Genomic DNA, 16659 nt, shown 5'->3' with positions numbered 1-16659 from the left:
GAATTATACCCACCACCATAACCTCCAGCCCCTGCCTGGATGGTAACTGATAACACCCAGGAATATGAAAACCTAGTTCCCTTGCAGTGAAAGATGTAACTTATGTTCAGAGATTCTGTGGGATAAGGTGAAAGTTTCTCTCCAGAGAACTTTCTGGAAAATTGCACTCTTGTGTGGCTTGCTCCCTTCCCCTGTCCTGTTCCCTGCTCCCTTACCAGTCTCTCTTGAGAGCAACTTCCTCATAAAGCACTCCAACATCAATCCTCACTTCTGGAACTGCCTCTGGGAAGCCCAACCCTCTTTGGAATTATTGTGAAGACATTTTAAATTTCTTAAAGTGACCTTTAATACAAGTATCATTATTACTTAATATCCAGAATATGCCTGGGGATTCCAAATATTATATGGACAGAACTATTTTTATGTTGAAGATGTGATCATTCTAGGTCATGAGGTGTCTTGTACTCAGAGAAGCCTTTTACATGGAGAAAACAGTTGCATTTTCATTTGGGCTGCTTATTGAAGACACAGTAAAAAGAAAGATTAGCCTTTATGGACTTGTAAATTTTGAAGTAGTTGGCATTATAATAAGACTTTATGAGAAAATAATAGCCACTTATTAGAATTTTTTCACTCTGCTGTAATTGAGGCTACACAGTCTTTTCTTAGCTACTCTGAAAAAGAAATCTTCTTTCTTTCAAAGGATTCATTCATTTAAAATAATAAAAATGAATAAATAAATAAACTCAGAACAGTTTTAATGAGGATGGTGTTCACTCCCATCCTGTGGTCCTTCCCTATGGAGCTCTTATTGTGTGATTTTTTTCCTTTTTTTTTTTTTTCAAACAGATTTGAGAAAGTCAGTTCTAAAATAATTTTTCTCATCATGGTTGAACAGTGTCCTTTCTTTTCACATATATAGTGCAAAAGTAACCACAGAAATATAGAAGAGATAAAGAATCATGTATATTCATGGGTTTGAACCCACCAAAGCTCAGTCATCTAGGAAGAGGATCTGAGCAGGAGAAGCAGCAAGATAGGGTAGAAGCAGGGGGTTGAAGGTCCTGGATGCCAGATAGGAGTCTACATATTATCTCTATAGGTCATGAAGAGCACCAGCACCTGTGTACAGGGGACAGGGTTAGACACATTTCTGTAAAGACTAGAGTGAGATAATGGAAAGGGAAAGGGCAGCAATGTAGTTAAATGTACTGTGTACATGTAAATTGATTAAGACCTAAGTTGACTTGGTATCCTAGAAATGAAAACAATGGATGAAAACCACAGACCTTATTTAATAAGATTTAATGTGGCCAGTATTTGAATATGGAGATGTGAAAAAGGACGGTTCAAATTATTGAGAGTCACTGATTAGAAAAACTGTGGTATTAGAAGATTGTGAGAACGTCTCTTCAGTCATCTGTGTTTCATCTCTGACTGGAGAGGTATCATGTTGAAAATGGACTTCTAGATCCATGGAAGCCAGAAGGAGAGCAGGATGGAAAAAGAAGAAGACATTTGGCTTCAAAGAAGAAAATAGGAAATGCAGAATTGCCACCTTAAATTGTCAGTTGAAAACCAGGGTTGATTTTGCTTCTTAAATCAGGTGTCCTGTCACAGAAAACCGTCATTTCAATCTCATATTTCAAACTTCATTCAATAGGGAAACTTGGCAAAAGCTTTTTAGAAAGTTAAAAACTATAATCACTACCAGTTTCCTCTTGCACATACGCTGATTTACCCTATGACATTTACTTTCTAATTAGGTTTGCAAGTCTATCACTTTAAAGGTTGACTATTTTCTCTAAGGCTGTTGCTTCAAAGATTTGTTTTACAGCAGACTTTTTATTTCAAATAAAAATTTACCTTGAAGTATGATATATAAATCAGATAAAAACAAAACTGTCCTGCCTTATTTGGGAAGAAGGTTGGGTGGCAGGACTGGGGATAATTCCTCTCCCCAAATTTCCCTGCAGTTCTGAAGTACTTAATATAAATGTGGTCCATGGACCAATAACATTGGTCTTAAGCTAGAATCTTGGTAGTAATTCCAATTCTCAGATATTAGAGCTTTCCTTTAACAAAATCCCTAGGTAATTTGATGCTCTTGAAAATTTAGGTAGCACTCTTTTAGAGTACATAAATAACCTGGAAGTCTTTTTAAAACACACATCAACAAGTCAGTGGCAGGGCATGAGATTTTGCATGTTTGACAAGCTCCCAGGGGATGTTGAACCTGTTAGTCCTCAGTCTACTACTGAACATCAAGCATCAAGAAGCTAGAGCAACAGCTTCCTAACATTAGTGGTCATCAGAATCATCTGGAAAGGTTTGCTTAAACTTGAACTATTCCAAAGTTTCTGATTCAGCAGGTAGGGCCTGAGACTGTGCACACCTAACAAGTTCCCAGGTGGTATGGATGCTGTTTCTCCAGGAAACAGTGCCTTTATTTATTTAATTAGAATAAAAGGGTTTGTAAAACACAAGAAGAAAGATCTCTTTCCAGGAGGATCTTAAAAATCAAATTTAAAATAGAGATAAGAAAACAAATACTTCACACAGGAAATACTGAAATGAAGACCATGCGCAAGGAGCTGAAAAGAGCCATTGGTTCAGCTTCTGTGGGCTGGTGGGAGGGGCTAGGGAAAGGGTCAGCTGGTTCCCTAAAACTTGAGTAGAACTTGGAAATGTTGACTACTTGAATGATCTATGATCCCTGCAAAACACATTTTTAATTTGAGATTCCAATAACAGTTATGGATTCTCCACTCCATCATGAGGGAGGTTGGGTTGCAAAGGGAGCAATGGAAGAGGGGATAAGCCTGAACAAAACTTCCTTCAGACTAAAGAAGACACTGAAATGACAGTTCAGCCAAGCAATGCCTAGTTGTTTCTAGCTCTTTACTGGTAGAAAGTCAAGCAGCTACTGTTCCCAGTTACAGGAGGAAATCCCCACAGCTCCACTCTTGAAGGAATGAAGTTCTTAGACCCCAGCCTGAAGGAGGTACCTGCTTCCAAAGATCCAAAGGTATAATTGGGCATAATTTTGTTGTAAAAAGGGGACTGGAACCCTCAAACTGACTTAACCCCCCGCAAAAAGCAATGAATTTTTTGCTTCATCTAACCAAAAGGGTTAGAGAAATAGTGAGTTTCCATATTTAATTTTTGTATCTGATCCCTTTCCGATGTTAGTTTTATTGAAGCAGTGTCCTTCTATGGGTAACTCCCCTTTACCAGCTTTGGGTCTTGATTCTATCCTCTCTAAACCCTGGGCAGGGGAATCTCTTTTCCATTAATTCTAATAAATTTCCCACAAAGAGACTAGATGGGCCTCCTGAGGTTAAGAAATTAGAATATGCAAGTGTCCAGGTCCAGGTCACAGGCCCACTCATAGACCAGCTCCTCCAATCACACAGACTGGGACAGGAAATTAAATCAGGATGTTTGCATTGGAAGAAGAGTGAGACAATACCAGTCACTCAAAAAGCAACAGCTGCCTACTAGACCAGGAAAAACTCAAGGTCTTTCCTCAAATCTCAAAATCCCTGCTAGCAGATTCAGAGAGTCATATTCTCCAAAAAGAAAAAAAAAAGTAATTTATTTCTCAACTGTGTGCTGGGCATTCATCCAAAATTAGGTTCAAGGTCCCCCAAAGCAGAGCCAAAGTCCTATACTCATGGCATCTATTTAATTGTAGCAATCAAGTCTCTGTGACCTTACACAAATTCTTCAGGGAACTATTTTCATGGACTATTCCCAGGTTTTGTGTATGTCCAAGACACACTCAGGAAGTATCAAACAGCAAAACTTCAGAAGCCATGCTGCCCAGGTTCCAAAGTGCCACTTAGTCCCCTCATGGTTATGTGACGTGGGGCAAGGTAATGATGCTGTTTGTCACCAGCTCTGGGCCTTGAGCCTATCCTCTCTACAATCCTGGAGAAAAAGGTAAGTTAACATTTGTGTGTTCTGAATAATATTGATTTTCCAGGGCAAAGTCCCTGAATGACCCTGGACACCTCCACTAGCCACAGAGTAACTATAATTCTTATCACCACAGCATCATTTCCTGTCCCAGCACCAGCTCTCTTGGGAAATGCTATAATACAGGAGGAAAACTTTCACCAGAGTGAAGGATAAGAAGAAAAGTGCTTTGGAGGATGCTCACCAAGCTCTCCCATGTGGACATGCCTTGCTGAGGGTATGTCTGATGTGATTGTTGATGACCAAATACTCCCTCTTCTAACTCCTGGTTTTCCCAGAGCTCAGTTATTCTAGGGTCTGTAAGGTGTCTCACCTTGGCATCGCTGAAGAGGAGTTTGTTCCTGCAAGAAAGACACCTGGCATGGAAGACTGAAGTGGAGGTACTCCCCATCAGTCCTCCCCATCTTGGCTGCCTGCCAGGCCTCTGGACTACACTTAGAACCACACTTCACTGATGTCACCAGGAGGAGAGAGAAGTGTCCTTCCCCTTCTAAGAACCTTCCATTATCCGTCTCCTTATGGTCTTTTCCCTAGGCTGATCCCATAGTTTCTTCTGGTCTTCATGTTCTATCTTTCCATTTCCCTCTGTAAGACAAGTTTCTGTATCATAGCCATGAAGCACCCACATATCCAGTGAGGAGCAGAGAGCAGGTTCAGTAGATCCTTTGAAGTTATTTCAAGTTAGGATAACATGGAGAATAGGATGAGTGTGTAAGGTTATCCAAAAAATTGCTTCCAAAACAAATGAATGAGGCAGGGCTGTAAATCCAGTAGAAGGTACTAAATGTCAGGGGACCCAGTCACCTCCCTTGGGAAGTGACCTTTCTTTTGGTCTTCACTGGCTTTTTGCTGTAGGATTATCTGGATTCCTAATCTTGACAAAGGTCACCATCCAGTGAGATTATCTCTGACTGACACCAGCTGTCTCACTCCAGGTTGAGGTCCAAAGTTACCCAAGATAGATTATCTGGTCCCTGATAGGTGAAGATTTCTTGTATGTTCAGTTAATTACTCTTTATCTATTGCCTGTTATTTAATTGCAATCCCATTTGTTCTCAAGGTCATGTTGAAGCATCGTCCCAGTCCCTTAGTTTGTCTTCCTCTGCTTCATTGAGCCTGCATTTGTTCTTTTCCTGGTCCTCTTGAGGTCAGACACTGCCAAGAGAGGAGTGTTCCTGATGTCTACAGGTAGGCATGATATTATAATGACACATCTCCCAAATTATTGCTTTAAGATGACTGTGAATCTAAAAGCTTTTGACACATGACAATACAGATATCTCAGAAGATGAGATGAGGTATTCTGTTCATTTGCTCAGAAACAGTGAGGATAAATATGAGCAAATATGCTGTAAATAGTGAACACTGGCGATTATAGGTTAAGGTGACTGCAGTTCCATCTTCCTTCTTGTGGCTCATTTCTTATTCTTCCACCATTTCTTGTTTATAGCTTTCCTTACTCACTCTCATTCATTTACCTGCAATATCAAACTGAGCTCTTAAGATCATAATAGTGGCTCATTGTTAAGTCCTTGTTGATATAACATTATAGTTAAGAAGTTGGATTTTTAAGTCAGGCGACACTGGCTCAAAATCCAACCATACCCCTTAGCTAGTTTGTGTTCTGTTCACCCTTCTCTACATCCACTTTTGCCATGCCTTCATCTTAAGCAGGGTATTGTTCTTCCCCATTCTTTAATTTGGGGTTCATCCATATGACATGCTCTGACTAATTTCACATGGGTGTTGTGCTAGTTCTAAGCCAAGATTTAAGTAATCTCATCTGCCAATTTGAGGCTGTCATCCTGGGAAATAAGTACATGGCCCAGTTGGCCTAAAAAGAAAAAGAGATGCATGGAATTGAGCCTCCACTGAGTTCAGCTCAATGTGGCCAGCCTCCTGGTAACCACTGGATATGTGACCTAAAGAAGTGCTTCTGCGGATGCCTCTGAGAATCTGTGGTCCTTTGTTACACAGCACTACAACAATAGCTAACTAAACTGTCTCTCAGTTTCCTAATCTGAGAATAAAGGATCATAACTGTCATAGGGTTTTGGGGAGGAGTAGATGAGACAATGCTTATGAAGTGCTAAGCACAGTGCCTGATGTGCAAGAATCAGTCAGCACTTAGGCTATTATTATTGCTGTGTGCTTGGGTTTATATTCATTATTTCCATCTATGTTTCAGTTCTTCCCATATACAAAATGGAAATCCAAAAATATCCATGAGACCAAATCGCTTCTGCCAATAGATTAGGAAGGAAGACAAAAGGCATCTTTCCAGGAATTGATGATAATGATGCAAACAATGGACCAAAGACAAGAGCATTTGGTTAAAACCTGGGTCCAAAGGTAAAGGTTATTGGACCCTGGAATAAGTCCTATGGGTCTGTATGTTACTACTATTTTAAAGTAGTTTCTGCAATTCATATCACACTCTGTGCCTTGTCACACTTTTTTCATTACTGGAGTCCCCTGGAGGTGTGGGGCTACCACCATGACATTGTTAGAAAGGTAATGTCTGATGCTCCTGTTGTGAGGAAGGCTGTGTTCCCAATTCCTTTCATTAGGATTTCTCTCCAGGGGTAAAGACAAAGGACACTCCACACAGGTGCCACGGCAGAACCCCTGCTCCGGCTTTGTTTTCCTGGAGCCAGGCTAAAGCCAGGTGTTATCAGAGCTTTTCAGCTGTGTGCCTCTGAAAGTCCAGGGTTTTTAAAGGATGAACATTGAAACTGCTTTCAATATAAGGCAGGGGAATGAAAGAGAAGTGGAAGTACCCCTGGATGCTCTTTATAGGTTCCCAAACCAGAGCTCTGCTCATTTGCAAATATTCTCATGGCCTTTCTCTTTTCCCCAAATAGCCAGGATGCTCCAAACTTAATACCAGGCTTACAAAGAAGTCCAGCTGAAAAGGGCATCTTTAATTAAATGTTAAGATCAGTTGGATTTGGTGAGGTAGTGACAGGGTTTCATGGACTATTTTAGATCATAGAAAAAATGTGTGTGTGTTTTTCTAAGGAAAAAAAATGTATAAATTTTCAAATTTTAAAAATAGTTTTTGAAGGGTCTACAACTTCCCTTCCAAAAGATAAGAGCTACCAATTCAGAGGCACACTAGTTGAACTTAAGTAATTTGGATAATTAGCTGACATTTAATTCAGTTAGTGAAAACATTTTCTTATTCATCTTTATATAGATAATACCCCTTTTTTATTTCTAAGGAAAGTGGTTGACAGAAAAATCTGTTACATCATTCTTTTCATGATAACAAGCCTTCCCAGATGGATTTGTTCTTGTGGCCCAAATCTGACCACTAACCTGCTGTAGCCTGCAAAGCTGTTTCTCAAAGACAGTTGTATGTGCTGGCCTTTGGATGCTGTGAGTTTAAGTGGAAACCCACAGATGCTTTTCTGCATCTTCTAGTGCTTTCTTAAAACCTCTCATTAGTGATCTCCACATGCCTATAAAGTGGAATCTCAAGAAACAATTACTATGGAGCAAAAGGGCCAAAGAGCTCAGAACTGTCCCCACTCCCACGCTCTGCATGAGCATGCATGCGACTTCTGCTCCCTGTCCTTGGGTACAGTCCCTTTTGGTGTAAATAAGGTTGGCGCCTCTTCCAGAGATCCCAAGGGCAGGATCCTATTGGTGCCAGGTTCTCATTTACAGTAAGCAGAGTCTGTTTACAGCCTCAGGAGCAGAAACCGTAAGTAATGATCACAGCTCTCTACACCAGTGGCCTCCCCGACCTAGTTGCTTGTTTTTAATTAAGAGGACAATGCATGTATGTAAATGGAAGGAGACCCTCAGGGGTATACAAAATTACATACAAGAGGAAGTGAGGGGAAAGGAGGGAAAATATAAGGGGGAGAAATGAATTACAGTAGAGGGGGTAGAGAGAGAAGAGGGGAGGGGAGGGGGGAGGGGGGATAGTGGAGGATGGGAAAGGCAGCAGAATACAACAGACTCCAGAATGGCAATATGTAAATCAATGTGCAACTGATGTGATTCTGCAATCTGTATATGGGGTAAAAATGGGAGTTCATATCCCACTTGAATCAAAGTGTGAATTATGATATATCAAGAACTATGTAATGTTTTGAACAACCTACAATAAAAATTAATTAAAAAAAATTATAATTGAATAGATATACCATGTGTGGATATGAAAGATTAAAAACATGTCATCCCTGTACAGGTAGTTTAATGCTATTAAATAAAGGCTGAATTGGAGAGGGGAAAGTCAAAAAAAAAAAAAAAAAAAAAGAGGACAATGCAACACCTTTTGGTCTCCTTCAGGAATTGGTGCATTCCAATTTGGAGGGGCAAAGGAAGACAGTTCTGTGAGCCCAGGTCTCAGGTTCTAAACCTAGAAAGCCATGATGCCCAAGTCCTTGTTTTCTTGGTGGCATTGGAGGAGGCACGACAGCAGGCGCCGCGTGCAGAGGGTTTTCCAGGAGATGGCAGTGCGCTCTAAGGCTGGATCCAGGCTGTGCCTGCTTCCCTATCAACCAAAGAATATTGTAATTGAGACATAACATTATAATGCATTCCAGACCACACAGCTTCCAGTGTCACCTCAGAATGCTTCTCCCCAGTTTCAAAGTCACTGTAACCAGGATAGGGAGGTAGAAGTGAGCGGGAGGGAGCAGAGTAACAGGAGGGGGGCTTTGGAGACAAATCAGAGGAAGACACTTGGCATCACTGTGAGTGGAGTTTCACTACCGGAAGGCCAGGAGCTACCCTGATCCATATTTACGACTGTTCCCGAGTTCACCTCTGAAGACCAATAAAAGGAAACTGAAGGACTCGCATTGTCTGCATTTTAATTTCTAGGTTTACAAGAAATATTTCATTATTCTAATTCAGGGAGAAATAAAGCATCTTTCCTTTTAAATGAAAGGTCTCCTTGTTCAGGGTGAAGAGCACAGCAATTCAGTCTCTCCCCTGGGAGGCAGAATGGGCCCCAGATTCCAGGCAGTGAGGGCATGGAGACAGTGGGTGATGGGAAGAGAGAGGAGAAAAGACAACACTGGCCATTGACAGACTCTGTGAGTGTGTGTGTGTGTGTGTGTGTGTGTGTGTGTGTGTGAGAGAGAGAGAGAGAGAGAGAGAGAGAGAGAGAAGAAACACATTCAGCTTTACTACATTTCAGGTAGGGAGACCCACACACTGATCCCCAATGCCTGGCAGTGATAACCAGAAGAGACCAAGGGTTGGTAGAGGTCTTTCCCCTGAAAGGGGCCGTGGGCTAAGTTGCTGGGTTTTACAGGCTCATGTATAGGCATGAATGGATCCAATAGGATCGGAAGGGGCACTGCAGTGATGTTTCAATTTTGTCACATCATTTACAACATGTGTCCCTGCTTGGGAACCTGAATTTCTATTTACAGGGTTCTTACTGGTTTGTTTTTGCTTATAGTTCCTTGGACTTGGCCAGAGATCTTCATACAGACGAGAGAACACTGAGGTCAGCCAGGTGGACCACTTGGGAAATCTGTGCAAAGGAAACTGACATTTAAGAAGAGAGAGAGAGAGAGAGAGAGAGAGAGAGAGAGAGAGAGAGATTGAGATTGGGGGTGGGGGGAGGCCCAGTCTTTAAATGTCTTTGAACTTCTCCAGAGACTAGGTGTGGTTTTCCTTTCATTTAAGCAGAGAACTAGTTGCTTTCTGTCTTTCTTAACCTTCTCACACTGAAAATGTGTTCTATATTTCCCGCTAGTCCCTTCTTCTGTGAAGCTCCATTCCACATTCATACCTAGTTCTAAGAGCAATGCACACGTAGAATACACAGAGAAGTGTTTCTATGCTTTGCTGAAATAGTCCTTGAAATGTTCCTGCATTTGTCACAGCCAAGTGTTTTTTTTTTTTAATTGGAAAACAAAGGAAAAAAAATTAGTTTTGAGTGCTGGGGTTTTCTGTCAATCCTCTGCCAAGAAGTCAATCATTCCTGGCAGAAACCATGCTGCTTTCTAGACGAATAGGAAGAAGTGCCCATTTTGCAGAGAAGGAGAAACAATTCACCAAGGGCAGAACGAACTATTTAATGGGGATAATGGCAGCTCAAAGGAGTTCATCAATAATCAAGTGACAGAGTCAGGGAGCAGGGAGCCTGGGAGAATTAATGCAACAGTACACATTAGTATGCAGACTGAGCAAAAAGCAGGAGCACAATGAAAACTGTTTTGGGTGGTGGGGGGGACACAATATTTAGATCACCACACAACAAGTTGTGCAGAAGGAATGTAGCAGAGAACATGGAGGTGATAAAAATGATCAAGAAAACCTATTAACCTTTCTGGAGAGGCAGCAAGCTCCTAGGAAATGCACATTAATTCTCTGCAGTCTACACAATAACAGGAGTCCAAGCCGAACACACAGATAGAGCTCTATGACATGGACATGAACCAGCCCTATGAGATACCAACTACTTACCCCAGTGAGAAGAATGTGTGGTTCACCCTCCGCTCATTCTTGTTTCATTCATCTCTGTGGGTCACTTCTGCTTACTTCTTATAATGTTTATGAACCTCCGTATTGAATTATTTTCCAAATATAATTATATTCATATCCTAATCCAAGAAATCAAGCACTTGCCTGATGCTCAAATATCCCAGGTAGTTCCTATTGACCATCTGGCAGGCATGTTCTATCATTAGCCATATTTAAACTCATAAATATCAGCCAAGAAGATTGAGGAGGTGGTGCCAGGATGATACAAATTATTCATGGAAAATCATGTCACCATTGCACAGAAAGGGCACAAACCTAAAAAGCATCTCTTTCAAAGTCAAAGAGTTCAGGAGACAATGTTCCTTCTCTCTATCACAGAGAGACACATAAAGTGGGGTTCATAAGGGAACTCAGGATAACATAGCTTTTGCCTGTGAGCAAGCTTGCAGCTTTTGAACACTTGGATATTAAGAAAGAGTTAAATCTCACTGTGTAGGAAGACTGGTGGGAAAGATATTAAAATATCTTTTAAGAAAGCATATTACTGACCTAGGTTTCTTTGTGGTTCCTGTTGGTAACATTTGCCTTGAATCAGCTGACGAAACTGCAAAAAAAAATTTCTTCTGCTGTTTTTTAAGTTTAAAAGCACAGCATTAGGAGCAATCTTTGAAGTCATCTGTTCCAAACTTTAGTGTTTTAGCAGTGGAACTCTTTGTTAAAAAAAAAAAAAAAGCAAACAAAAATAAACCTTAGTGAAACTTTATACACTTAGTGTTATTTGGTTGTAGGCAGAAGAAACTAATGAGCTAATTAAAACAAAAGAAATTTACTGAAAAGATGTCAGTGTTTTTAGATGATCCAAGGGAGGACAGAAGCACAGGACATGGGGTATACAGGTAACAGCGGCAATGAATGAATTCTCTCCATTCCTTTTGCTCTTATTGTTCCAGGGGTAAACATCTGGAGAGAGAGTCTAAGTGTGGGCCACATGTTTGGCTGTACCTGGATGGTGAGAAAATTCTGGTAGAAGAAGACGCTAGCCACTATGGCTGGTAATCGGGATATCTTGAGGCTGCATTCAATATGGAGAAAATAATTCTCTGAATGGACATTAGGGTGATGTTAGAAAGGAAAAATGGGATGACTACTGGCAAGGGATTTAGGCTTGTGAGAGAGTTTTATGTGTTTAAGATGGAAGTAACCAGCTGGGCACAATGGCGCAGGTCTGTAATCTCAGTGCTCCACTGGCTGAGGCAGGAGGATTGCAAGTTCAAAGCTAGCCTCATGGATTTAGGCCCTAAGCAATTTAGAGAGACCCTGTCTCAAAAAAAAAAAAAAAATTAAAAACTAAAGATGTGTCTTGTTCACTTGCTCAGTGGTTAAGCTCCTTTGAGTTTAATCCCCAATACAAAAGAAAGAAAGAAAGAAAAGAAAAAGGAAGAACGGGGACTGAGAAGTCAAAATCAATCTCTCTCTCTCTCTCTCTCTCTCTCTCTCTCTCTCTCTCACACACACACACACACACACTCACACACACCACCACCACCACCACCACCATCACCCATTGAGTACAGCAGATGAAAGTAGTTGAGGAGAGAGGAGTGGGACCCAGATCCCCCAATCCTTACTTCTTATCTGAGGCATTTCACAATACAGAATGAAAAACACTAACTGGCTTTATCTTCTGACAATTTGGTATTATGAGATCAAATTTATTATTCCCCCAAATTTTCTGGGAATTCTATTGTGGAAGACCTTAGTGCAATCCCACATCTGTCTTTCTTTCCATCTCCAGTCTTAGAAAATGACTGTACTTCCTCACCTTCTATGAAGTTAGATGTGACCACGTGTTGGCCAAAGAAACATGAGTGAGAAGAATGAAACAGGCGGTATAGCGATACCAGATTTTAGACTATATTACAGAGCAATAGTAACAAAAACAGCATGATACTGGTACCAAAACAGGCAGGTAGACCAATGGTACAGAATAGAGGACACAGAAACCAATCCACAAAATTACAACTACCTTATATTAGACAAAGGTGATAAAAGCATACAATGGAGGAAGGATAGCATCTTCAACAAATGGTGCTGGGAGAACTGGAAAGCCATATGCAACAAAATGAAACTGAATCCCTTTCTCTCACCATGCACAAAAGTTAACTCAAAATGGATTAAGGAGCTAGGAATCAAACCAGAAACTCTGCGTCTAATAGAAGAAAAAGTTGGCTCTAATCTCCACCTCATGGGGTCAGGCTCCAAATTCCTTAATAGGACACCTGTAGCTCAAGAATTAAAATCAAGAATCAACAAATGGGACTTACTCAAACTAAAAAGCTTTTTTTCAGCAAGAGAAACAATAAGAGAGGTAAATAGGGAGCCTACACCCTGGGAACAAATTTTTACCCCTCACACTTCAGACAGAGCCCTAATCTCCAGAGTATACAAAGAACTCAAAAAATTAAACAATAAGAAAACAAATAACCCAATCAACAAATGGGCCAAGGATCTGAACAGACACTTCTCAGAGGAGGATATACAATCAATCAACAAATACATGAAAAAATGCTCACCATCTCTAGCAGTCAGAAAAATGCAAATTAAAACCACCCTAAGATACATCTCACTCCAGTAAGATTGGCAGCCATTATGAAGTCGAACAACAACAAGTGCTGGCAAGGATGTGGGGAAAAGGGTACACTTGTGCATTGCTGGTGGGACTGCAAACTGGTGCGACCAATTTGGAAATCAGTATGGAGATTCCTCGGAAAGCTGGGAATGGAACCACCATTTGACCCAGCTATTCCCCTTCTCGGACTATTCCCAAAAGATCTAAAAAGAGCATACTACAGGACACAGCATCATCAATGTTTACAGCAGCACAATTCACAATAGCTAGACTGTGGAACCAACCTAGATGCCCTTCAATAGATGAATGAATTTTAAAAATGTGGCATATATACACAATGGAATATTACTCAGCACTAAAAAACAACAAAATCATGGCATTTGCAGGGAAATGGATGGCATTAGAGCAGGTTGTGCTAAGCGAAGTCAGTCAATCCCTTAAAAACAAATGCTGAATGTCTTCTTTGAAATAAGGGGGGCGACTCAAAACAGAGCAGGGAGGAAGAGCATGAGAAGAAGATTACCTTCAAACAGGGACGAGAGGTGGGAGGGAATGGGAGAGAGAGGGGGAATTGCACGGAAGAGGGAAGGAGACCCACATTGTTATACAAAAATACATATAAGAGGATGTGAGGTAAAGGGGAGGAAAAAAGAATAAGAGAGAGTGAGAGAAATGAGTTATGGTAGATGGGGTAGAGGGAGGGGAGGGGGGGATAGGAAGGGGATAGGAAGGGCAGCAGAATACAACAGACACTAGTTTGGCAGTATGTATAAACGTGGCTGTATAATCAACGTGACCCTGCAATCCGTACACGTGGGAATAATAAGAATTCATACCCTATTTGAAACAAATGTATGATATATAATATTTCAAGATCAATGTAATGTTTTCAGCAACTAATAAATTTCTGATGTTTAAAAAAAAGAAACATGATTGAAAGGAATTTGTGTTACCTTCATGAAGAAGGTTTAAGAACCTGTAAGTGGTTAGCCATTTTCTGTCTGCTGCTGCTGGGCTCTGCAAACACATGGCAAGAGAAAGCCTCCACTGGTCAGGGTCCTTAACTATGGTGGGATGACTCCTTGCCAACCTTGCTAGAGCTATGGAGTTAAGCCACTGTTGTTTGAGGCTTGTTCATTTCTTCATTCTAACCTAGACAATTATCCATAATCTATTTGATTTTATTTTGACCTCATAGAGGAAGAATATTTGGTCTGTTCTTCCACCCAAAAGTCCTACTTAGAATCAAAGTATGTTATGTTTGGTAAAGATCTCAGAGATCATGGACTTAGCTGAGTAGAAACTGAGGCTAGGTCCATGTAAATTAGTTACATGAGTCCACTAATCTAATATAACCTCCTCTAAGGCAAAATCCACCTGTCTGCATCCTACTTTGGAGTTAGATAGATAGAGGCAGGTTCAAATTTAGACTCTTCCACTCACAAGTAATGAGATCCTAAGCAACCACTAACCCCTTTACACCTCATGATCCTTATTTGTGAAATAGGAATAATTTTTTTTTTCTGTTTTGCAAGACTATTGTGAGTATTTGAGACTGCGAATTGAAAGCACTTACCATAGAACCTGTTGTGTATAGCATGTTCAATTAAGGGCAGCAAGTATTGTTTTTAACCCTTTGTCTCTTGTTGGGCATTTCCAGAGACTAGAGGCTCGCTGCTTGGGAGCAAGCCCATTCTAATTAATAGCAGAGACTTCTTCAATAAGAACAATTTATCAAATATCTGAACATGACTATTCTGTTCCTTCAAGAGTCTTCTCTTCTCTTCTCCAATATTCCCAGTTCCATTTCTCCTAAAATGTACTTCTGGACAACCCACTCAACATTCAAACCATATTTTAAAACTCTGTCTGCAATGCCTTGTAACACCTAGGTGCTACATAAATCCTCATCCCTTTGCTTCCTGAATTCCTATTTGTATGGATTTTAAAGGACAGTACCCATAACTGAACATACCTGTGTCTAACAAGTGCAGAGCTCAGGAGGATTGACCTCTCTACACTTCCTGTTCCCTACTCTGATCTGGATACCAGACTCATAAATGCAGCTTGAAATGGCAAAGCTTTTTTAAGAAGCGAAGTCATGCTACAAGCAGTTCATGGTCAACTGAAATTTTCAATTTTTTTAACTAACCTTTGTCAAATCAAGTTTCTTTCAAGCTATTATCACCAAATCAATTGTTAACTAACTATAAAGAGTCTTTATTAATCCCATTACATATAATCCTATAGTCGTGGCACTAAGTTTACCAAAGAAACTATGAAAGAAAGAAAGAAAGAAAGAAAGAAAGAAAGAAAGAAAGAAAGAAAGAAAGAAAGAAAGAAAGAGAGTCCTGTTCTGTCACCTAACATAGTAGCTATCCCTTCTACTTTGAAGTGTCAGTATACCATCAGTACACTGCCTCATCATTAATAACTGTGTTGACTAGGGAAGAAATGGAAATCTTCAGGGAGATAGAGTTTACGAAGTGACATTCCCTAGGTATGCTATTTTCACCACTGTAATGGTCACTCATGATGTGTCTGTCAATGGCCTTTCTTGGAGAATCATCTCATCTCTTTCCCAGTTCCCCAAGGGCAGGCTTCCAGGATGTGTTCCTACAATGCCACATCTGTCCCAAACCTTTGCTCCCCAGCTAAGACTGACTGGCCAAGGGCTTACTTGACACAAGTGAGCCAATTAAAATGCCTTCTCCTGGAACAAAACATTGGGACAATGGAGTCCTAGTTCATCTCCTGAGTGGAAAGGAGAGAAAAATTCAGGACTCTGTCATGACTCCGTTTGTCCCACAGAGTGGGAAAGAGTAGAGAAGAAACCGTAGCAGGGGCCGTTGTAGAAGGGGAGGATACTGTGGCTGGCCTCTGCAGAGGCTGCCTGCAGTCCTCTGTAGCAACTTCATTCTTGGACGCACATCCTTTCTTTTATACTGTCACTTTAGTGGGAATAACTGTTACCTGAAAAGAACAGAGCCCTAATTAATTCAAGTGCCTTCTAATTTCTGTAACCCTTTAGCCATCTAACCAACCTTAAAGGAAGGTGCGTCCCTCCCCCGACTTCCATTTCATCGATTTGTTCAATTGGACTTTGTTTTTCCCATCTACACCAAGTGACCTCTGCTTGAAGTCAGGCTTCTTTAGAACAGGAACCTACAATAGAGGTCCAGATAGCATAATTTACTGAGGAGTTACTTTTTTAGGAAGTTGTAATGGCCCCAGGAAGTGAAAAAGGGGAAGGAAGGAGCTTGGGAGGAGATGGTTTGGGGTGAAGGGTGAAGTCTAGACTTGGTCAGAGGGACAGGAGGATCAAAACACAAACTGCACCACAGATAGGTCCTCCCTCAAGCAAAGGGGGCTGAATTTTTACAACCATCAAACTGATTGGCTGGGACAGAGAGGGAGGCTGGGCACAGCAATGTGCGTCAACCAATAGCATTTTCCTGGAGAAGGGGCAGCACTTCAAGCTCTTAGCCAATACTCCTAGCAGCTGGGGAAGGATCCTGAAGCCTGGTGAAAGAGATGTGGATGGGGTACTAATAGGGTCTTCAACAGTATTCCTTATTCTAACCTTGATCTAG

Source organism: Callospermophilus lateralis, chromosome 9 (genome assembly GCF_048772815.1).
Source record: "Callospermophilus lateralis isolate mCalLat2 chromosome 9, mCalLat2.hap1, whole genome shotgun sequence".
Lineage (NCBI taxonomy): Eukaryota > Metazoa > Chordata > Mammalia > Rodentia > Sciuridae > Callospermophilus > Callospermophilus lateralis.
Note: the sequence above shows the minus strand (reverse complement) of the source record.